The following is a 24,185-nucleotide window of genomic DNA, read 5'->3' on the forward strand; positions in this document are numbered from 1 at the left end:
AATAGAGCTGGGTGCTAGGTTGGCCTGAATGATCTTGGAGATCTCTTCCAACCTGGTCAATTCTATGATCCTTAGGATGCATTTTTAGCCCTTTACCTAGTTTGGGTTCTGATACTAAAGCTTCTTTCCTGCAAACCTCCCACCTGAATAATTTTGGCACCAAGGGAAAAAAAAAAACCAAACCCAAAACTGAGTAATATTTTCTCCATAAAAACTTAGAATTTGTACAATAATGATGATAACAACTTCCTGAGCAAGAATCCATTTCATATGGGAAATTAAACTATGCTGGCAAGTTTGGTTTACTTTGTAGAATACAGGAAAGAGTCTTTTGTGAACAGACTTCACTCACATACTGAAAGAGATTGCAAATGTTTTCTAAGGACTGTAAGCTTTTAAGTAGAGTGTTGCTCCTTGTGTTACCCCATGTTTATTTATATGAACTTGGTTAATATCTGGGAAAAGATAGAAGTTACTACTCCTTGTTTAAAATCACTGGCCTCGTGCTTACAACACACCTAGTGAGTAAGAAGGTGTGAGCTTGAGATTTAACACGCTGTAAAATACTCTAAAGGAAGTAACTGAATAATAATAGCTAATTAATAACTTTACACATAAATAGAACCTTCCTCTAAACAGCATCAACATTTAGGAATTTCCTCCCTCTGTCAGGGGAAAGGCTGTGAGAGCAGACAGTAAATTTCCCATATAAATAAATTCAGGCCTTCCAAGTCTGATGTTCCCCAGGCTGGTTAGGTTAGCACATTTAGGCAGTGGCTGGTTTGGTATCACTAGTGTGCTGCTGTGTAGGGCCCTACTGTTTGCCTTGGGTTTGGCTAGGACAGGGTTATTTTTTCCTTCCAGAAGCTGTTTTCCACCACTCACTTTAGTGTAGCTTCTTCCTCCTTTGTATTATTCTATTACAGCCACCTTATTTCAACCCAGTTTTGCATTTTGCTCCCATATTTCTTTCCCATCCCACCAGCAGGCAGGCTGCATGTGAGCAGCTGCACGGGGCTCAGCTGCCAGCTTGGTCTAAATCATGACAGTCCTTTTTGGCACCCAACATAGGCCCTGAAGGGTTGAGATATCAAAAAATCTGAGCAATGTGTGTTAAAACCATTTTGTTATACACAATATGTATTAGTTAAATAGTGCATGGTCACAGTGTTGGTCCATTTGTTTTCCTAGTTGCATTACATATATCCTTATGTGCTCTATGCATTCCATGTGGTGATGTTTATCACTTTGGAGACATGGATCAGGCCTATCCTGTTGGATAGTGCACTGGTTGTGGGGTTAACCTAGTATGTGTATGTGGCATGGTCATTTATTAGTAATCTCACCAATCCACAGGCAAGGTGGGGGAGGACACTTCTGAGGACTTTGGTGAGCCTCAGGACATCCAAGCCAACATGCTCTTGTTCCTGTGTCTCCTGAATGTGTCCCAGGTCTTGCTTGCAGCTACACAATTTTTTTTTCCAAGAGTGCCACCCAGAGATTTGCCCTGAGGCTGGAGAGTTATGAGTGGCAGAGTGTGTTGGGGAACGTGGATAAGTATCTAGGACAGTGCTCACCTCCAAAGCTCTGGAATTTCACCCTTGAACAAGCACAGAATCCTGATAAACTAGTAAAATACTTGGAAAAAGTACACTGTCAGCTTGGCAATTCCCAAGAGACATAAATCACTACAATGTGCCTGGGACTTCCCCATGCCCACCAAGTCTTTCTCAACAGCATTTAGCTTCCTCCAGAAGAGGAGGAGGTTTCTGGGCCTAAAAGACCAGCTGCACCAGAGAACCAAGCTGTGTTGGTATTAGTCACTCATACACAGAAAAAGAAACACATGAGAAAATCAGTTCATCTCACAGGGGATGAGAATGACCCAGGGCCTTCACAACAACAGGAGCCAAAGGGAATCCTCTGATCCCCATCCCTGAGTGAGCTGTGAGACATGCAAAAGGGTTTTGCCTGCCATGCAGGCACGTTATTGCCTGGCTGCTCCAATGCTGGGATAGCAAGGCCAGTAGTTTGGAATTAGAGGGTAGGGAAGCCAGGCTGCTGGGATCCCTCCCTAATGAAGGGGGCACTGACAAGGTGATTGGAAGACCAGCACAGGCAGATGTGAAGGAAAGGTACCCCTTCAAGGAGGCTGTTACGTGTCACCTAGGAAAGTGGACCACCATGGACAGGGATATTTGGTACCTGAGAGAATTAGCTGTACTAGAGGTGATGATAGTCACCTACAGATGAAGTCCAAGGCACAGTTCCCATGAAGTGCATCACCACAACATACCAACTAACTGACAGCAACTGTCTTGGAAAGACAAACAGTGGATGAATTGGCTGGCCAACTGTGACAATATGACAGCTGTCTCTCTATCTCACACATGGGCCTGTGTTTCAGCTGTGGAGCAAGTGTCTCAAGAGTTCCAGAAGTTTCAGCACAGGAAACAGCATGTGCTAGCTAGCTATAGACAAGACCAAACAGGCTTATCCTTGCCTGTGAGACAGTTTTGTCTATCCCTGCAGTTCTCCACAAGTACCTGTGTTTCAGCTGTGCAGGACGTGTCCCAGCACTTTCAGCAGTTCAAACAGGACACATGCTCCTCCCCACCTGTACAGCTCTGTATCTCAACTCTTGCTCACCACTCTGCCAGAGGACTCTGTTAGGACTGACTAGAGAGAGACTTCCCCCTGCCTGCACACACACTGCAGTGCAAACTGCTGCAGCAGGCCCTTTCTGCCTGCCCTGTCTGAGGGCGCTCTAGGTTGCTGCTGCTCTCTGGGGGTGTTTAAACAATCCCATGCTGGGTTGAAGGTTCACTGCTGTGTTGGCTCCTCATGCTGCTGCGTCCTGCCTGAGGCTGTGTGCACAAACCCCTGCCTGCTGTTACCAGAGCAGTGCATCACTTGCCTTGATCTGGCTTTTCATCTTTTCCTGCAGCAGGTCCCTTAGCTGTTTTCTGAGGTCTTCGCCTCAACCACTCCAAAACGGTGAGGCAGCATGCATTCTCTAAGACGTATGTTACTGCCACCAGAAGTCAAAGGTAATACAGAAATCAGCATTTTTAATCAAATGTCACTTCAATGAATCCTAGCCTGAGCACGAGTAAATGGCATGCCCAATTCCTGAACCAAAGTAAGCATCCTGAGTGTCTCTGGGTAACTAACTGGCACCAAAACCAGCAGTTCCATTAGGGCCAAGTATTCACACTGGGTAAACATTAGAATTCAAACTGCTTCTCCCAAGTAACCAGCAACAGAGCAAGGGGACACAGTCTCAAGTTCTGACGGGGGAGGTCTAAGCTGAATGTTGTGAGGAAGGTCTTGACAGAGAGAGTGACTGGCATTGGAATGGGCTGCCCAGGGAGGTTGTGGAGTCACCATCCCTGGAGGTGTTCAAGAAAAGCCTGTCTGAGGCACTTAGTGCCATGGTCTAGATGACTGGATAGGGCTGGGTGCTAGGTTGGCCAGGATGATCTTGGAGGTCTCTTCCAACCTGGCTGATTCTATGATTTCCACAAGAGAGTTCAATATGGTGTAGCTGGTATGGTGTAACGCACTTAAGCTTGATGCAAAGCTTAGCAGTATTAATTTTACTTTGGTGAGACTCTTATTTAATGAATAAACATCCAGTTAGGTTCTCTATAAGCACTATCTATTTTAGGTCTGCAAGGTCAGGTTACCTTTATATGGCTTAATGACCTAAGCAAAAGAACAACTGCCATACCAGTAAGCAAGGTAGAACATAGCAAAAAGAGTAAGAAATATGTTTCTCTTTTAAGCTAATAACAGGCACAACATTTTCTAGCAAATACCTTTCAGTACACTTCAGTGTTTCTTAGTGCCATGGTCTAGTTGAATGGATGGGGCTGGGTGCTAGGTTGGCCTGGATGATCTTGGAGGTCTCTTCCAACCTGGTTGATTCTATGATTCTAAGAACTTGGTTATACTTACACCCCAAATGAAGAAAGAGTTGTATATTTGAAAGGAACAAAGTATCATACACATACAGCATTTCTTCCCATGTATGAAAATCCAGCTGGAAAAAAAAAAGGATTTTCCAAAGGAAAGATTACCAAAACAGGTTTTTCAGTTTACACTCAGAAAAAAGCCCCCCAAAAAAATCATATAAGCTTTCTAGGAATCATCCCTGTAAAACAGGGCATGGCTTTTATTTATTTGATCTTCTTTTCCTTTTTTTTTTTTTAATGCAAATAAGCATCCCTTTTGTGAAATGAAAGATAATCAAAGAGCTGGGGAAGAAAGGTTTAACTAGTTCAAACAACCACGTGCAATATAGAAGTTGCTGTGCAAAAGAGAGAATAAAGGGAAAAGAAATCTGTGCAGACTTAAATCTGAAGATACTACTAAGTGTCAGTTTTACTCTTTATATAAAGACTGAAAAAAAATTAACAGAGGTTAGAGGTTGAGAAAAATAATTTCATCTGATCTTTGCCATCTTCTCTCTTGTACACTCAAGAGAAAGCTGTTAAATGCACTGAAGCTGTATCAGCTACCTAAACGCTGAAAAAATGGATTCACTGAAATTCTGGGGAATCCTGGAATTTCACTCTCATGGAAGAGGAATGGACTCAAGGTCAAGTGAAAATAACCTAGGTCTTGGATATCACTTCTAGTTAGTCCAGAGGGCTTTGGATAAGGACTTTAATATGAAACTCACTTTGGTAACCAATTATTTTCACTTGCAGAATACATTATTTTTTTCTACCTATATACAGGAATATTCATAGAATCATGGAATCAAGCAGGCTGGAAGAGACCTCCAAGCTCATCCAGTCCAACCTAGCACCCAGCCCTGTCCAATCAACCAGACCATGGCACTAAGTGCCTCATCCAGGCTTTTTAACACCTCCAGGGATGGCAACTCCACCACCTCCCTGGGCAGCCCATTCATGTGTAACCCCTGGGTTATAAACGAAATATTAATGCTATGCTTCACAGGAAAGATTTTCATTACAGTATGTTGTATTACTTACAGAGTTTCTATTTGTCTTTAAGCATGTCACTGCATTTCATTGACACTGTCTATAAAGAAAGTTTGGGTTGAGTTTTCAAATTATGAAGGTGATTTCCAGGTGACCTCAATTGTGACACATTAACCAATACTTACATTCCCCAGACTGTGCCTTGATGCCTACCTCTAGGTGGACCTGTCCAGCAGACAGATCTCTTCACCAAGTCAGATGCCTCAGTCAAAATCCAGCGATGGGGAAAGGCTCAGGGAAGTTTTCTAGCTGTAAGTGGGGTGTCTTTGTTCCTGGAAGTCCCTGCAGGGCAACCCAAGCCTAGCAGAAGCCTACTGTGAAAGTCTCTCTGTTGTGTTATCCTCTTCTGCCGCATCATCCATATTTGTTCACACCTTCTACCACGACTTAATGTAGAGTCTGATACCGAGTACAAGTGTAAAACCTTGAGGGGAAACCCTATTACTATGACTCAGTTATTTTCTGTGCAATTTTTTATTGAGTCATTTTGTACTGTGTACACAGCATGTTTTCCTTTCTAAAACTGAATCAGATTATAGTGATTTTGAAATAGGAGATGCGGTCCTGAATTCACTTTTTCTAAGTCTTCATGTGATATCAATACCAATTCTGAAAGAGGCAAAAATTAAGTGTTTCTTCTCTCTGAATTAACAGAAATATTCACAGCAAGCAGTGTGGAGCTTTTTGAGGGTTGTTTATGTTTTAATTTGCACCAGTAACAACCAATAGTATTTAATTTCCCTTTTAAATGAGGATATTGCTGAACAAACAGTATAAAACTGAGTAGAACTGCACCAGACAGGTGAAGATAAATTCAAATAGAGCTGACTGCACATCTGCCCACATTTGCTTCTGCTTTTATTCCTTCTCCATATGAGTTTAAATATTTTCCTAGTACCCAGTGTTTTTATCTTAACTTCATTCATGCCTTAATAAGCTACAGTCTATCTTAATTATCTTTTGATAGACATTCAGTCTTGTTGCAGTCCTTACATCCACTCATTTTCCCATCTTTTCTGCCTTATTTTTTTCATATTGGTCTACTTTCTTCTTAAAATTCTTATTTCCAACACCATCTCCACTTCTGTAATTATAATTTAGCTATGGCTTCCCCAAAAGACTCTATTTTACTTATTTACTTATTAGGTGTTTTGTTTCATGCCTTTCTGCACACTTCTTTTGTTCACACCCACACCTATCAAGGCATTTTATCCAGAGAAATGTTTAGAACAAAACACCTATAATATATTTCAGTATCTTCTCCTCACTTGTAACTAGGACATAATGTGTTGAATTCTATTCCCACAGAGCTCTAATTTCATAAAACAGAATATATGGATAAAACTATTTTCCCCAATAGAAGTATATTTTCTGTGTAAAATGTGGGGGTTGGTCTCTTCTGCCAGGCAACCAGCAACAGAAGAAGGGGACACAGTCTCAAGTTGTGCTGGGGAAGGTATAGGCTGGATGTTAGGAGGAAGTTCTTGACAGAGAGAGTGATTGGCATTGGAATGGGCTGCCCAGGGAGGTGGTTGAGTCACCGTCCCTGGAGGTGTTCAAGAAAAGACTGGATTAAAAACCTGGCTGAGGCACTTGGTGCCATGGTCTAGTTGAGTGGCTAGGGCTGGGTGCTAGGTTGGACTGGCTGATCTTGGAGGTCTCTTCCAACCTGGTTGATTCTATGATTCAAACTGCAGTATCAGCAGCAGACTGGATGCTCAAATTCTGTTCCAGACTTTTAATCTGTTTCAACCCAACGTATCAGTTTCAGTAATCTGAAATCTGCAGAGGAAGATTTGCAGCTAATAGGCTAGTCCAGCTTGTTTGCAAAACATTCTTTCACACAAGCTGCAACACAGCAAAACATCTGTGCAACAGGTATTACGGAGCACGAACAGCAATGCACTCTCACAAGCTGATGCGTAGAGGTGAATCCCAAGCAAGTGTATGCAGACTTGAGACATCAGACTCCAGACATCAGACTCAACCTAACCTAGTTGCCATTAACCTGGTGAGAAACTTGGATCTGAAGATGAATTCATGGGATGAAATCCTTAGTATGATCAGCTATGCTTGTACATTGGAATCTTTCAGCCGGTTTTTAGCAGTGCCTGTTGCTTCTTATTTTAAGCAAACACAGTAGCAAACTTCATATAGTACAAATTGTTTTGTGATTATCTTTGAGACAAGATGCATTTTCTGAGGCCTTTTAACTCCTCTGTGTCTAACTGTGGGGCCCCCAAAACAACAGAGACGTGGACCTGAGGTGGGCCAGAGAAGATGATCAGAGGGCTGAAGCACCTCTCCTATGAAAACAGGCTGAAAGAACTGGGTCTGTTCAGCCTGGAGAAGAGAATATTTCAGGCAGACCTTATAGCTACACTTCACTAACTGAAGGAGACCTACAGGAAGGCTGGGGAAGGACTGTTTAGAAGAGCTTGTAGCAACAGGAAAAGGGACAATGGTTTGAAACTGGAGCAGAGAAGATACAGGCTGGACATAACGAGGAGGTTCTTTACAATGAGACTGGTGAAATACTACAACAGGTCACTCAAGTATGTGGTTGAGGTCCTGTCCCTGGAGACACTAAAGATCAGACTTGATGAGGCCTTAGGCAGCCTGATCTAGTTGGAGGTGCCCCTGCTCACTGCAGGGGGGGTTGGACAAGATAACATTTGAGGGTCCCTTCCAACCTGATGCAATCTATGAGTATGTGAAAAACATAACCTACTCAGAAGCTGTTGTAAAATGTATTTTTACAGTACAATTCCAGGGATGTACTAATGCTGCACTTATTAGCTGCCTAACACACCAAATGATTTCTTCAGGCTTTAGGATATTTTGTGGATGTCCAAAGCAGCATGGCTTCCTGTGATAGTTTGGGTGTTACCTGCCACCACCCCCACCACCTCCCCTGCTTAAGAAATTCCTTCAGACTAGGCTCACCCAAGCTGGAAATTAGAGGAATGAAGCTATAGTTACAGCTTAGCACAATATACAAGCAGATAGTTACAATATCACACAGTATCACAGTATCATCAGGGTTGGAAGAGACCTCACAGATCATCAAGTCCAACCCTTTACCACAGAGCTCAAGGCCAGACCATGGCACCAAGTGCCACGTCCAGTCCTGCCTTGAACAGCTCCAGGGACAGCAACTCCACCACCTCCCCGGGCAGCCCATTCCAGTGTCCAATGACTCTCTCAGTGAAGAACTTTCTCCTCACCTCCAGCCTAAATTTCCCCTGGTGAAAGAAATAGACAAGTTAAAAGTAATACAGAAACACAACAGCCCTCCCAGAAACCAGAGACTCTAGGAGGGGCTCCCAGCCACCTTTCCACCTTTTTCCCACCCCTCTTCTACCTTACCCCAGACTTTGCCTTATATTCAAGGTGAGTTTGGAGGCTCAGCGAGGGAGGTTAGGAAGCAGAAGGATTAGTCACACAGATGGCAGGTTAGAGAGAAAGTGCAGTCCAAAGCCATAGAGCAAACTCTGTTATCTATGTTTGTGTTCTTGTTCTTATACATCTCAGCAAGCCTATGAGTGCAGTAGACATCACCACTGTTTCCTTTTCACAGCCTATCATCTAATTCTTTTCACCTAAATACCCCAGCTAGGCTCAAACTAGCACACTTCCTTTACATATTCCTTTCCCTACCTACATAGAAGTATTTTTTCTAGGGAAGAACATATTAAAATTTGGCTGATGATTATGAATTACCTTCCAAAAGTTTTACATAGAATCATAGAATCAGCCAGGTTGGAAGAGACCTCCAAGATCATCCAGTCCAACCTAGCACCCAGCCTTAGCCAATCAACTAGACCATGGCACTAAGTGCCTCATCCAGTCTTTTCTTGAACACCTCCAGGGACAGCAACTCCACCATCTCCCTGGGCAGCCCATTCCAATGCCAATCACTCTCTCTGTGAAGAGCTTCCTCCTAACATCCAGTCTAGACTTCCCCCAGCACAACCTGAGACTGCGTCCCCTTGTTCTGTTGCTGGTTGCCTGGCAGAAAAGGCCAACCCCTACCTGGCTACAACCTCCCTTCAGGTATTTGTAGATAGCAATGAGGTTACATAGAATCATAGACTCAACGAGGTTGGAAGAGATCTCCGAGATCATCCAGTCCAACCTATCCCCCAGCCCTACCCAATCAACTAGACCAAGATCATCCAGTCCCACCCATCCCTGGCCAGTCAACCAGACCATGGCACTAAGTGCCCCACGCAGTCTTTTCTTGAAGACCTCCAGGGATGGTGACTCCACCTCCTCTATTGATTGCATATATTTCAACACAAGAGGATATTGTCTTAATTAAACAATGGAAGCCAAGTTCCACTTTTTAAGATGATAGTCTAAGACAGATAAGCAGTGCAAGTGGCACTGCTCTATCAGTATGCTGGTTAAATGTGTTCAGCAGCAGCTCATCATTTACCCCTACTGTTGCTGGAAACAAAGAGCCTTTACAGATTATACACTAACAGTGCTCACGGTCCATCCATGACATCCTTGCAGGCTGCCATGAACTCACTACTCTACATTAAACTTATCTCAAGCTGCATCAGCCAACAGAAAGCTAAGCATGACTTTGCAGCTATTATGCACAAGGGCATTTTTGTCATGAAGTAGGACTGAATTTCAAGTACAAAATCCAGAAGGGACACACCAAAACCTCTTCCTGTGGCATACTGCTTTCTCTTTGTTGCTACAGACTTTAGCAGGCATAACCCATTGAATAGATCAAGAAGCTGACTTTAAACCACCCACATCTACCTGTGAATAGCAGAAATGCTGTATTTGTTACCTACTTGGATACCTGTTAGTTTGAAAAAGCTCTTTAGGTGAAATGTGTTATGGTGCAAAACAAAATGAAAGAGCAATCCTGTTGGTGTGGATAACTACAGTTGGTATCACAGTCTTTTAACATACAGATTTACATGGCAGATAACCTCACAATGGATGGCATTATAGCTAGGGCCTTTCTTCAAAATATGATTCTTTAAATTAAATGTTTAAACTCACAAAGCAATAGATTCACTACTAGAATAGTTCCACAGTAATACAATAAAACAAGAAACAACAGCACTGCAGGCTAGAGTTTGACAAGCACATCAGGCAATTTTAACTGCTACTTGTCAATCATCTTGCATTTACCTTCATAGTTCTACATCCTCCCTTGCATCGGCCTTTGTAAGGTCCTCTGTGAAGCAGTTTAAAGTCGGCACAAAATGCTTTTTGGTTTACCATTATTTTTTTGGAAAGGAGTTCTCTTCTGACAGACTAACCTGCCAAAGTGATACTGCAAATGGTTAAGAAGGATGGAGTCATTGTGACTCCACATCGTGAAGATAGGAGCATCACACATAGGCTTCTGGAGCCACTTACAGTACTGTGAAAACACATTTATTACTATACCAAGTAATGATGCAGTATACTAACAACTTCTAACTAATAATTCCTAATGTTTCTTTAAACATCCCTCTCAATGCTGTTTGCAAGGCAGCAGCTCTTCTAAATGATATGCTCTGGCTAGCCTGGTTTTGAACTTGGAATATGAAGATGTCCTTTCAATATAGTGGGCTTCTCTATAATAAAAGTGGGAGGGAGGAGAGGAAAAGCTTTGTTTATTATTTCCACGTTACTATGTCGTTCATAAATTGAAGGCAATTAATTAGATGGCAGTAAACTTAAGACTGGTGTGCAGTCAATCTGTAGAGAGGCTAGGAAAGCATTAAAGTTATTGGAGTGAGCATCATTGCACTCTGGTATATTTAAAAGCCTCTTTGGTTTTAATTAAACCTAGTTTTAACAGGAATCAATATAGATCAAATACCACGTACCACTATTCTCATTTTCCCATTCAGTGCAGCTGGATTAAACCCTATAAATGGCATCTTTAATAGGTTTTTTTATCTGGTCTGAGTTTCCTGACATAACTTTTCACCTGCTATTCTTCTGAGCTCATGTTCACTGAGGTTCAAATAAAATAAAACAATTAAAAAAAACAACCCACAACAATAGCAAAATCTGTGTTACATACAAGCCATTTTTAACATCTGTGAACATAACACTTTTATCCCTCTCAGACATCAGGCACACATGTGAAAACTCATAAGGTGTTGGGATTTAGGCTTGAGGTGAGGAGAAAGTTCTTCCCTGAGAGAGTCATTGGACACTGGAATGGGCTGCCCGGGGAGGTGGTGGAGTCGCCGTCCCTGGGGCACTTCAAGGCAAGGTTGGACATGGCACTTGGTGCCATGGTCTAGCCTTGAGCTCTGTGGTAAAGGGTTGGACTTGATGATCTGTGAGGTCTCTTCCAACCCTGATGATACTGTGATACTGTGAAAATTAGGACAAGGAATTACTTTTGAGCACAGAACTCCAAAAGCACAAAAAGAAGACAAAGGAGCTTCAGTGTAGACATGTAAGCTAATACATCTAATGAAAAACAACCTAAATCATGTCCACACCACACTGACAAACAATTTGGAGAAGAAATCCAAGAGTCCTTATTGACAGATCCCTGGAATTAACAGTTCAGTCTTCCACAAAGAACAAAAAACTCTAGCAAAACATTGGGCATCACGAGGAAAGGCAGCGAGAACAAGATAGAGTACATTTATACAGCCTTGGTCCACCTGCATCACAGATAGCATGGGAAGTTTTGGTCCCTGCATCTCAAGGGCAGCCTTTAGTCAGAGAAGGGCAAACAAAATATCAAAAGGATGGAGTGCCTGCCTTGGTGAAAGAGACTAAAGAGGCTCTTCAGTTGGAGAGAAGGCTGAAGCAAGAGCTGATCAATCAAGCCATCAAGATGGTAAACAAAGTAAAACTTTTGCTAACAGTAACAGATCAAAGAGACACTTAACAAAGCTAGTAAAACAGTTTATAGAAGATTGAAGTGCTTTTTCACAAAGCTAGTAGTAAGCTTCTGTAACTTACTACTACAGGAGGATATGAAGTTACTGAGCAGCAGCAAGGTTCAGAATGACTAGTTCCTGGTTGACAGGTCCACAAATAGGCTCTAAAAACAGAGCAGATACATAGCTACCATCCCTAAAATGAAAACAAAGTGTGTGGGGAAGAGTATAAGGGAACAGATATAAAAAGCCCTACCCCTAAATAGAATCCTTTCACATCACTGTTGGAGACTGGACCCTGAGTGTGAAGCCACACTAAAATCTGACTCAGTAAAGCTTTTCTCATATTCTTAACTTCAATTTTCATTAATGTTTGTGTAAGCTTTCTGCTTCTTGTCCACTGTGGAAGACTCAGGTCAGATTTGAATAACAGCAGACCTACAGTGTACATTTTAACACATCCCAAGTTAAGCAATAAATTGGTACTATATTGTATTGGGTTTGCATGTTCAGGTTTCAGTAGCAAGGAGGCTACAGGGCTGGCTTTCATGAGAAGCTCCTAGAAGCTCTGCCTGTGTTCCAACAGTGTCAGCCACCTCCCAGTTGGAGTCGCTGCTGGCCAAGGCTGAGCCAATCAGCAACAGTGGTAACACCTCTGTAATATTTAGGAAGGGAGGAAAATGTTGATGCACAACTGCAGCCAAAGATAAGAGTGAGAATATGTGAGAGAAACAACTCTGCAAACACCAAGGTCAGTGAAGGAGAGGAAGGAGGCTCTCCAGGTGCCAGAGCAGAGATTTGCTGGCAACCCACAGTGAGAACCATGGTGAGGCAGGCTGTGTCCCTACAGCCCATGGAGGTTAAGAATGGAGCAAATATCCATCTGCAGACTGTAGAGGACCCCACTTTGGAGCAGGCGGATACTGGAAGGAGGCTGCGACCCTGTAGGAAGCCCATGCTAGAGAGGGTTCCTGTGGCAGGACTTGTAGAGAGAGGAGCCCACACTGGAGCAAGTTTGCTTGTGGGACTTACAACACCATAGGGGAGCCATGCTGGAGCAGTCTGTTCTTGAAGGACTACATTCCCTCAGTTTGTGAAGAACTGCAGCCCTTGGGAAGGATTCCTGTTGAAGGAGTTTGTGGAGAACTGGCTGACATGGGCGGGACCCCCTACTGGAGAAGGAGATGAATGTGAGGAGTCCTCCCAGGAAGGAAGGAACAGCACAGACAACATGACCACAACCCCCATTCCCTATCCCCTGCACCACCTGGGTAGGGGAGGAGGTAGAGAACACGGGAGTAAAGTTGAGCCCAGAAAGAAGGAATGGATGGGAGGATGGCATTTTAAGATTTTGTTATTTCTCATTAAACTACTCTGGTTTAATTGGCAATAAATAAAACAGTTTTCCCCACGTGGACTGTTTGTCCGTGGTGGTAATTGCTGAGTGACCTCCCTGCCCTTATTTGGACCCATAAGCATTTCATATTTTCTTTCCTCTATCCTGCTGAGAAGGGCAGTGATAGAAGCAGCTTTAGTGGGCACCTGGCCACCAGCCAGGGTCAGCCCACCCAGATATCTTTAAAGAAAAGTAAGGGTCAGACCAGGGAGGAAACATTTTAATTACTCTACTAGTATGACCCCCACAAAGGCGCAGATGTTGTTGCACAGCAGGATCAGCTATTTCAGTGAAAACGTAGCCACCTGCTGAGGGACAAAAGAAACAAACATCGGCCTCTCAAGCAGCAGGGCTGCAGGACAGCTCAAAGGGAAGCAAGGTTAGGTGTGTAAATCATTCACATTTTGACTCAAACAAGTCTCAGAAGGTAGGAAGAGTTAAAGCTTACTGGTACTCAGGTAGCAGTCTTTAAAACAACGAGTGCAGAAGACAGTATCTATAGGGGATTTCCTTCCCTCTTCTACAGAAAGTGTTTATACGTGACATAGACACTCTGCAACTGAAACATTTTGAGGCTATCGGTGATCAAGAGCACCTTCTGCTAAGGGAGGAGGTATGCTGGCTGCTCTCCACAGAAACTGATAAATACAGCTCAACTGAATTCTCACATGGCTTTGGTTATAGAGTGTATTCAGTTATAGAGTGTATTCACTTCAAGGGAGGTTGTAGCCAGGTGGGGTTGGTCTCTTCTCACAGGCAACCAGCAACAGAATAAGGGGACACAGTCTCAAGATGTGGCAGGGGAGGTCCAGGCTGGATGTTAGGAGGAAGTTGTTGGCTGAGAGAGTGATTTCCCATTGGAATGGGCTGCCCAGGGAGGTGGTGGAGTTGCCATCCATGGAGGTGTTCAAGAAAAGCCTGGATGAGGCACTTAGTGCCATGGTCTAGTTGACTGGACAGGGCTGGGTGCTAGGTTGGACTGGCTGATCTTGGAGGTCTCTTTCAACCTGGTTGATTCTAGGATTCTATTAGCTCAATTTCCAGCATTTGGTAACCTCTCCTTATGTCTGTTTTACATAAACATGTAGTGATACATTGTGTTGTACATTAAATGACACATTTAGATGTGCATTAGATTATACATTTGAATTCTTAAGGGAGCAATAAAGTTCAGTTTCAATGAGTAAGAATTGCAGATACTTGGATAAATCCCAATAGTTTGGCAAGTTAAACTGAAAGCTACAAAAATCAGAACGCATGAGAGTTAAAAGAGTGTCCACCCCACCTATGTCTTCAAAATACCTAGCAATTTTGCAATTCATGTAGTGATACAAGAAGAGGAGTGTGTTTGTAAATGAGATCTGCTAATTCATTATCACACTTTGATTCATCTCTGTATTAATACTACTCACAAGTAGGCCCAAAGCTCAGAGAGATTCTTGTACATCCTTTCCTTCTCCTGGATGAACTCCAGAAAGCTGATCTTAGCCACCAATGCATCTGCAGAGCTCTGCTAAAATTTACACCTACCTATGACTCAAATAAAAGCTCACCTATCTTCACCTCTCTTCTTCTGTTATCCTGTTAAGAGCTGTATCCTCAGAGTCTCAAGCTAAATTCCCTTCTCCTGTTTAAGACTATCTTTTGCTAACTTCCTTGGAAAACATTCATGAGAGACACAAGAAAGGAAATCTTGGCCATTCACATATGCCTATGTCAGCCTTAGGCAGCAGCAGCAGATCCTATCACTATTTGGAATCATCTGAAGCCTATGAGTAAATAACAAAGGGCATATGTGGATGCAGAGGCATTTTATACTTCTATTTGTCTGGAATTCTGCAGAGCTTCCACACATCAGTGTTTAGAGTCGCGGCGTTTGCTGGAGACAGTGCTGACAACCACAAGACAGTATTTTAACTGCAGTTCAAAAAGCTCAGGGTACCATTTGCACAATCTAACAGAATTAGGAGACACATCATTCTTTCACCTTTTCTGTCATCTTCTGAAACTCTTCAGCAGTTCAACTAAAATGTACATATGGAGTTATTTCTTTAAAAACATGTTACTTGCCTTCCCAAAAGAAATCAATTTCATGCTACTCGTGACAAATTACATCAATGACAGTTTAGTATCCATGTTTAGTTAAGTAACTAAACAGGAAGATTGGACACCAGGGAGGTGGTGGAGCTGCCATCCCTGGAGGTGTTCAACAAAAGACTTGGATGAAGCACTTAGTGTCATGGTCTAGTTGATTGGACAGGGCTGGACTGGATGATCTTGGTTAGATATGTTGGACTGGATGGATAGGTTGGACTGCATGATCTTGGAGGTCTCTTCCAACCTAGTTGATTCTATGAAAATATTATAGGACTGACTGCTTCAGTCTCAGATTTCTTGTTATATTGCATACTGCAATACTCTCCTGTCAAATTTACTATTACAAAAGTGATTCAGAAAAACCCCAGATTTTGTTACTTTTAGGGTGTCCTTTTAGCTGGGAAAAAAAAATGAAATGCAAACCAAATTCCAAAACTTCTCATTTTTTTTTCCTTTAGCTTTAATCAGGTATGGAAACTATATAATAATTATGAATATTGATAAGCCTATAGCTGATAAATACAATTTTAAGAGTAAATAGTCAATACACTGATATTCACACTTCAGTGGTGGGATGATCCCTACCCCATAAAGGTTCCTTAATTAAGATAATCAACATTGAATTGAACACCCTTCTGAAGAAATACTGAAATATTCTCATCTTGTAAATGAAATTTCCCAAGAACTCTGAGGGAAAAAAGTCAAGACAAAGATGGGCTATGTAGCAAACACATTGACACTTATTTTCCCATATGAAAGGCCTCCTGAGAATAACCACGAGTACCGACACCTATCACAACTACTCGTGTGCTGAAGGTTCTAGTTTACCAATTCATAAACTGGACTTTAAAATCTGGTGCAACTCATAATGGAGTAAAAAAAGAAAAAGCAGCTTATTTTTTTTCAGCCTGTAGCCTTTGCAAACATTCTATTGGTCTATGCCACAAAACTACCATGAAAAAAATTGCTCTTTTCTTTCCTAAAAAGGACATAAAGGAAACGCAGCTGAGATAGGAGGCAGACTGGCACACACCTGCGCACATCCACAGCTGAGATAGGAGGCAGACTGGCACACCTGAGCACATCCCAGACCTTGCATCATGGCTACATATAACATACTTGGATGTGGATTGCTCTCTAAATTAATTTAAAACACTCTGAAGACAGTAATTTAACAATATGACAAAGTGGTGTGCCAATATGACATTTGCTGGGTCTATCTGGATCTATCCAGAATCCCTGATGTACAAGAAACTGAAATTTCGTTAGCAATTTCTGCTCTGCCAAAAATGTTACTTAGTGAATAACCACAGAGAAGAAACAACGTTAATCTGTATCAGTTATTTCCGACCTGAAGTCTTTTACACTTACTAGTGCCTTCCCTTCAGCTACAAATCCAGGCTTAGGTTCCCCACAGTAGTGTCAATGCTTACACTGCTTATTCATCCTTTCCAGCTACCACACGATTTTAAACAGTTCTGAAACCTTGTTATACATCATGTGATTGAATGCACCCTTATAACTTAATGAACGCATTGGAATCCTCCGCAACGAGAAACAGAGCCAAACCAATACGCTCCTAGAAAGTAGAGAAGGAAGCTGATAGCTGCAAAAGAAGGAAAAACCCCTCCAATTCAATACTCTTTATTTCTTCTGCAGCGTCTCTTAATGTTTAAAATGGCCAACTGATCACATGCAAAATAAGCAAGAGGTATCAGGAACTAGTTTGTTCCTGCACTTGTACATTGCAGATGGTATCTCGATTCCTACCCAATCAATGTCAAAAACTCCTCTGTATTTCCATGACTGCAAAACTGGCAGCAGCATCCTAACGATTTCCTACAATGTTACATAATCGGCACTCTGAATGTTCGCGTTCATGTCCGTAAAGAGCACCTAAAGGCTGTTTTCTTCCGAGTTACCAAGATTTGACCATAATTCAAAGCCTCCCATTATCGTCTTCCACCGCTGAAAGTACGGCAGGGTGAAGAACAAAGAAAAAGAGTGCACAGGGATAAACGGGATTTCATCTTCCCGACTCCTCCGGCTCCGTAGCCAGCGGTCAGACACCGACCGTTACCGTCAACTTCAAATAACTTTTCTCTGAACTGGCTGTTTCAGCAACTTTAGGACGCAGTTTGCGGCCACACGACCACCGCTTCCCTGAGCTTCCCCGGCGCGCCAGCCGCCCAGCTGAGCGTGCGGGACGGCGCTCCAGCAGACCCCCGCCCCGAAGGGCTGCCGAACCTGCCGCTCCCAGGCCGGCCCCGCGAGCCGCGCACCTCTCGCCAGCGCCGCCGCCCGCTCAGCGCGCCGGGGCCGCGCGCCCGCCCGCGGCTCGCGCTCCCCTGCGCGCCTCCAGCGAGCCCGGCCGCGGGGCAGCCCGCGCGCCGCCCCGCAGCTGCCGCCGCAGCTCCCCGCCGGAGGGGCGCGGGGAGGCGGCGAACGGGGGGTCCGCTCTCCTGGCAACCGTGCCCAGCTCCCAGGCAGGCCCTCACTGGCAACACGGGAAAAACGGCAGCACCGTTCGACGGCACCGTTAGGCGCCCACCCACACATTCCCCCCACTCCTCGCTGTCCGGCCGCCCCTTCCAAGCCTTCCCGAGCGGCACCTCAGCTCCTCCGTCAGACTCGACTGTCGGGCGAGTGTCGCCCCCCCGCCGCAGCACCCACAGCCACCGCCGAGCGCCACAACCGGGCGGCAGCACCGAAGTTCCCGCCGCGCCACCGGTCCTGATCGGGGACCAGGACGGGGCATAGCCGGGATCACCGTGCCGAAGGGCACGGCAAGGGGCTGTGGAAGTCCGCGCCCGCCCGCTACCACTGCCCGCCGCGGCCCACGCCGCCCAGCACTGCTGCTCTTTCCAGGCATCCTGCCCGCCAGCTGCTCCACCCATGCCGGTACCGCTGCCCATCGCTGCCGCCAGCCCCTTCAGCACGAGGCGTAACGAACGCGCATCCTTCCCCGCGGCCAGAGCTTACCGGCTGCGCTCGCTGCCCTCACTCCGCCGGGCGCACGCCGCTCCGTGCCGGGCTGCCGCTGCCATACACCGCCTCACGGCCAGCATCACTGCTCCGCCCGCAGCCGCACCAGCCGCCGCGGCGCCCGGCAGCGCCGCCCGCCTCACGAGAGCGCAGCCTGGGCACCAGCGGGGCTCGCCCTCTCTGACTGACAGCCTTCAATAACCAATCACCGCCCGCACAGCTCCAAGAAGGCGGGAAGGTGTGACGGAAAGGGACCAATAGGAGCCTGCCCCTGCGGCAGCGTTGTTTCCGGGAGGGGAGAACGGCGCCGGGCAGCGGGGGTCGCTACGGGTGTGAGCTTTCGGTGTGCGCCCGCAGAACCGATGGAGGGGCTGTGTCGGTCACTGTGCGGAGTCGGGCCGGGCCCGAGTAGGGGTGGGCCAGGGCCTCGGCCTCTCCGAGTCTTGCTCCAGCCCTGGCACTCGCTAGCGGCGGTGGTAGGGCGTGTGACGGGGCTGGTCTCGCCCTTCCCCGGCTGCCGTAGCAAACGGGAGAGGGCATGGGGGCCGGCATTCCAGGTGGGAACCGTGCTGCGTCGCCCTTCGCCCGTGTGCGCAGGAACAGTGAACTTCACACAGAGGCGCTCTACTTAGGAGAGAAATAAACATTTAAAGAGGGAGAGGATGTATCTACCGGCAGAATCTCACTGGGCTGAAGCCGTGTCTGCCGGCAACATCCCCGCGGCGCTCGCCGCTGCCGACCTTGGCGTGGCCGCACCAGGCAAGGAGCGCTGCCGCGCCGCGTTGCGGTGTGGGTGTGCCATGCCGCGCCGTGCCTCCGCGCCCGAGCGCTGCCGGTGCCCTCCCTACAGCATCGCTGGCGGTGGGCTGTGAGGTTTGCAAGGCCTCCGAGCTGGGGGCATGTCCCACTGCCTGCACCTGCGTTTTACGTACTTCGGTTGTAGCAGCAATTTTGCCAGCAGACCAGGTGTTTCTGGGGAACTTTAGTCTATTTGATGCTGCTATAGGTTTGCATTATCGTTACTTTACATGGAATGAGGTCTTTTACACCCTAACCACAGTGACATCGTGTAGAGATAATATGGGCCCATAGGGTAGCACAAGCCTTGGAGAAGTGAAGACCTAGGATGTACTATGGAGGAAGTTGACATAGGAATGAGCACAGGCTTGGCATGGTATGGCTATAAATGGTTTATCTATGGTCAAAGAAATGCAGGCCTGGAGCTGGACAAAAACTGGCATGTACAAGACAACCAGGGAGTGAGGCCCAGCCAGCATAGGTTCATGGTAGGCAGGTCCTGCTTGACCAACCTGAATACCTTCTACATCCAGGTGACTCGCATAGTGGGTGAGGGAAAGGCTGTGGATGCTGGCTATATGGAACTGAGTAAAGCCTTTGCTGTTGTCTGTCACAGCATTCTTCTAGAGAAGTTGGTGGCTCATGGCATAAACAGGTGTACTCTGGATAAAAAGTGGTGGAACAGCCAAGCCCAGAGAGTGGTGGTGAAGGAGGTCGATCCAGTTGGTGGTCTGTCACAAGTGGTGTTTCCCAGGGCTTAGTTTTGGGGCCAGTCTTGTTTAATATCGTTATCAATTATTGGGAAGAGGGGATTGAATGCACCCTGAGGGAGTTTGCAAAAGACATCAAAATGAGAGTGTTGATTTGCTTGAAGGTAAGAAAGTTCTTCTGCAGAGGCATCTGGACAGACTGGGTTGATGGGCTAAAGACAGTTGTATGAGGTGTAACAGTCTTGCATCCTGCGCTCTGGTCACAACAACCCCATTCAGTTGAGGCAGAGAACCTTGGGGTGCTGGTTGATGGTCAGTTGAGTATGAGCCAGTGGTGTCCCCAGGTGGCCAAGAAGGCCAACATCATCCTGGCCTGTGTCAAAAATAGTGTGACCACCAGGAGTGGGGAAGTGATCATGCTCTGGTACTCAGCATTGGTGACACAAACCCATGCATGCTGTGTTCAGTTTTTGGCTCCTTAGTAGAAGAAGGTGTCTGAGTTGCAGGAGCAGGTCTAGAGAAGGGCAGTGAAGCTTGTGAAGGACCTGTAGAACAAGTCTTACGAGGAATAGCTGAGGGAGCTGGACTTGTTTAGTCTGGAGAAGACAAGGCTGAAGGGAGACTGCATCACACTCTGTAACTACCTGAAAGGAGGTGAGTGTGCTCAGCACTGGTCAGGCCATACCTTGAGTACTCTGTCCAGTTCTGGGCTCCTCAATTCAAGAGAGATGCTGAGATACTAGAACGTGTCCAGAGAAGGGCAACGAAGCTGGTGAGTCAAGTTGTGCCAGGGAAGGTATAGGCTGGATGTTAGGAGGAAGTTCTTCACAGAGAGAGTGATTGGCATTGGAATGGGCTGCCCAGGGAGTCATTGTGCATCGAGGTTTTCAAGCAAAGACTGGATGAGACACTTGGTGCCATGGTCTAGTTGATTGGCTAGGGCTGGGTGCTAGGTTGGACTGGATGATCTTGGAGGTTTATTCCAACCTGGTTGATTCTGTGTGTTGGTCTTTTCACCAAGGGGTTTAGATTGCAGATTAGGACAAAGAGTGGCCAGGCTGCCCAGGGAGGTTATAGAATCACCATCGCTGGAGGTGTTCAAAAGCATATAGACATGGCTCTTTGAAACATGGTTTAGTGGGCACAGTGGTGTTGGGTTGATGATATGACTTGGTATCTTAAAGCTCTTTTCCAACTGAAACAATTCTACAATTCTGTGAAAACTGCTTTTGGAGATAACAAATAGTATTTGATGTCCATTAATGAAGGTATAGAACTGGAGCTGCAAACTAGTGAAGAAGGATAACAGTAGAAAAGCATGTTAAGAAAGAGAAAAATTCCCTCAAGTCAATACTAGAGAAGGAAGAGGAAATGGTAAATGTAAGCATCATACTCCTTCTAGCCAAGGCTTCATGAAGGAATTTATTGTAAGCACTAATATTGGATGCTGTCTATGGACAGGATTCCTTGTTAGTTGTGGGCTAGATAAGGGTACCCTCATCTGTGCCGAGTTCAGAACTGCTACTACTGTGAAACAGCCTGAAAGTCATGCCCTTTCCTTTTATAGAATCAGAACAATTTGAGTGGGAAGGGACCTCCAAAGGTTATCTAGTCCAACTCCCCTGCAGTCAGCAAGGACATCCTGCACTAATTCAGTTTGCCCAGAGCCCTGATGAGCCTGACCTTGACTATCTCCAATGATGGGGCCTCAACTATCTCCTTGGGCAACCTGTTCCAGTGCTCCACTACCTCCACGGTTAAGATCTTTTCTCCTAACATCCAACCTGAATTTCTTCTCTAGTTTAAAACCACTGCCCTTCATCCTGCCACTTCAGGCCTTTGTAAACAGTCCCTTTTCAGCCCTCTTGTTGGCCACCTTTAGGTACTGGAAGGTTACTATTAGGTCTCTGTGGAGTCTTCTCTTCTCCAAGCTGAAATCAGAGTGTGTTTCTGGCTTCCTGGTAGACGTCTCTGCATAACTTGCAAACTGTTGTTTGTGATGAAATGTTACAAAATCTTACTGCTGACTTCCATTCAGTAATGATTTGTATATAATTTTGTTACATATTTCAACTTGATTTCCAAAAACACCAAGCAAAAATATTTCTCTTTATCCAGTCTGTAAAAAAAAATAAGCTAAGCTGACAGATGTGAGAAAGGCAAAGAAATACAAGGAAAACAGGACTGCCCAGACTCACAACTCGCTTGCTGTGCAATCACATTCAAGATGACTGCAAACAGACCATTCCATCTTCCTGTTCTCGTCTCCATCCTTTTCCTCTCCATTTCCCTCCCTTCTTCACCATATCTACCTCTTTCTCCTGCACAATGCATTTCCCCCTTTTTTCCCCCAAACTCATAACACCTGGGTTAAAGCAGATGATTCTGCCCACTCTCTGAAATAAACTCACTTCACCTGGGTTCTGTTGGAGTCTCCTCCCACCCCAGGTGTCACCGCTTTGCCCTCCCTGCCCACTCCCCTTTTCAATCTGGGTCTTGTTGGAGTCTCCTCCCACCCCAGGTGTCACCACTTAGCCCCCCCCTTACCCACTCCCCTTGATAAGTGGCCCTGGGAAAGGCAAGCCCCAAGCTTGCCCAATTGGGCAGAAGGATCCTCCTTGGGTCATCACTGGTGAGTCCTCCATGGTGCATCACTGGGTGAATGGTGGAGGGGATTCAAAGGCCGGGGGGCCTGGTGGGCCCCCCAGCTAGGTAGGGCTAGGCCTCATGATTGCTCTGACATTGCTCACGGGTGCTGGATAGGCTTTCTTAGGCTGAGTTTCTCTGTGTTGAGTTGCTTCTTTCAGCTCACTGAGCATGACCTGGAATACTCTGCTGAACATATACCAGCTCACACAGTAACACATCCAAGCAAGTCTTGAATATCTGCAGAGGAGACTCCACAACCCCCCCAGGGCAGCCTGTTCCAGTGTTCTGTCACACTCACAGTCAAAAAATTCTCCTTTGTGTTTATTTGAAACTTCCTATGCCTGAGCTTCCAGCCATTGCCCCTTGTCCTGTCATCAGGCATCGCCAAGAAGAGCCTGGCTCCAGCCTCCTGGCACTCATTTATCCTTCTGTATAAGTGAATAACCAGCTCTAAAACGTAGGTAGAACAAACAGTACTCTAGATGACCTCAGGTACCAAGCCAGCTCTTTCCCAGGGCAGGCAGGAGCCACAGCCCAAGCACCCAGCAACATCTTGATGCAAATGTGAGACTGATCCACAGTAATGGTAGATTTCATTCTGCTCTTCAACTGTTTTGTGAGGTGGGGTTTGTTTGTTGTGGTTTTGTTGTTTGGGGTTTTATTGTAGCAGTGATACATCTGAGCTTACTGTGAATGTGAACACTCACTTTTGCAGTGTTAATGATAGTATTTTATACTTAATAAAAGCTGTGGGATTTTTGACTGTTAGAGCAGGAAGTGGTGGCATTTTTGTTTGTTTATTTGCTTTCTTTTTTCAACATTTCATGTCAGCCATATCTTTGTTTGGGGAAAAAAGACAAACAAGCCAACACTATATAACTCCTGCAAAGTAATCCTTCTAAGTCAAGCTCATAGTAACTAGAACATAAATGCATACATTATTTTTAGTATTTTAAACTCTTTTCATCTAAAAATGAAAACAGAAATTCAGATAGAATCATAGAATCAGTCAGGGTTGGAAGGGACCACAAGGATCATCTAATTTCCAACCCCCCTGCCATGGGCAGAGACACCCTACCCTAGAGCAGGCTGGCCACAGCCTCATCCAGCCTTGCCTTAAACACCTCCAGCAATGGGGCCTCAACCACCTCCCTGGGCAACCCATTCCAGGCTCTCACCACTCTCATGATGAACAACTTCCTCCTCCCATCCAGCCTGAACCTACCTATCTCCAGCTTTGCTTCATTCCCCTTCGTCCTGTCACCACCTGATATCCTGAAAAGTCCCTCCCCAGCTTTTTTGTAGGCTCCCTTCAGATCCTGGAAGGTCACAAGAAGGTCACCTGGGAACCTCCTCTTCTGCAGACTGAACAGCCCCAACTCTTTCAGTCTGTCCTCATAGGAGAGGACAGGGAGAGATACCCAGTCTAAACATTATTTTCAAGTTTAAAAAGTAGCCTTTAAGGTTCAATGCAGCTTTTTTTTGCAAGCATATACACAGCTCAGCATATAAGGTAAGCATATAAGTTCATTACTTGCCAGGATAAACCTGCAGTTTAGCTGCAAAACCAACCAAAGAAAAACCCAAAGCAACAAAATAAAACCCCAGAGCAACAACCAACCAGAGCATTTGCTATATCTTAGCACCTGCTTTCACAAGTGCTTATTCCAAA

At 45.3% G+C, this 24,185-nt stretch overlaps 1 protein-coding gene and 1 long non-coding RNA gene across 6 annotated transcripts in view; one reads left to right on the top strand and one right to left on the bottom strand.

Annotated features, from left to right (window-relative positions):
• Positions 1-16,470, top strand: part of LOC135186174 (uncharacterized) — a 250,372-nt gene extending 233,902 nt beyond the window's left edge. The window contains exon 3 of the long non-coding RNA XR_010306749.1: positions 16,359-16,470. This is a non-coding gene — a long non-coding RNA (uncharacterized LOC135186174). The remainder of the gene's footprint in view (positions 1-16,358) is intronic.
• Positions 1-19,238, bottom strand: part of B3GALT1 (beta-1,3-galactosyltransferase 1) — a 232,434-nt gene extending 213,196 nt beyond the window's left edge. For 3 of the 5 annotated variants that reach the window (XM_064163656.1, XM_064163647.1, XM_064163642.1), the window contains exon 1: positions 18,354-19,238. The gene's annotated coding sequence lies outside the window, so the exon portion shown is untranslated. The remainder of the gene's footprint in view (positions 1-18,353) is intronic. The other 2 variants (XM_064163625.1, XM_064163632.1) reach the window with 2 other exon arrangements.
• Positions 19,239-24,185: the final 4,947 nt, after the last annotated feature.

Source organism: Pogoniulus pusillus, chromosome 2, assembly GCF_015220805.1.
Source record: "Pogoniulus pusillus isolate bPogPus1 chromosome 2, bPogPus1.pri, whole genome shotgun sequence".
Taxonomy (NCBI): Eukaryota; Metazoa; Chordata; class Aves; order Piciformes; family Lybiidae; genus Pogoniulus; species Pogoniulus pusillus.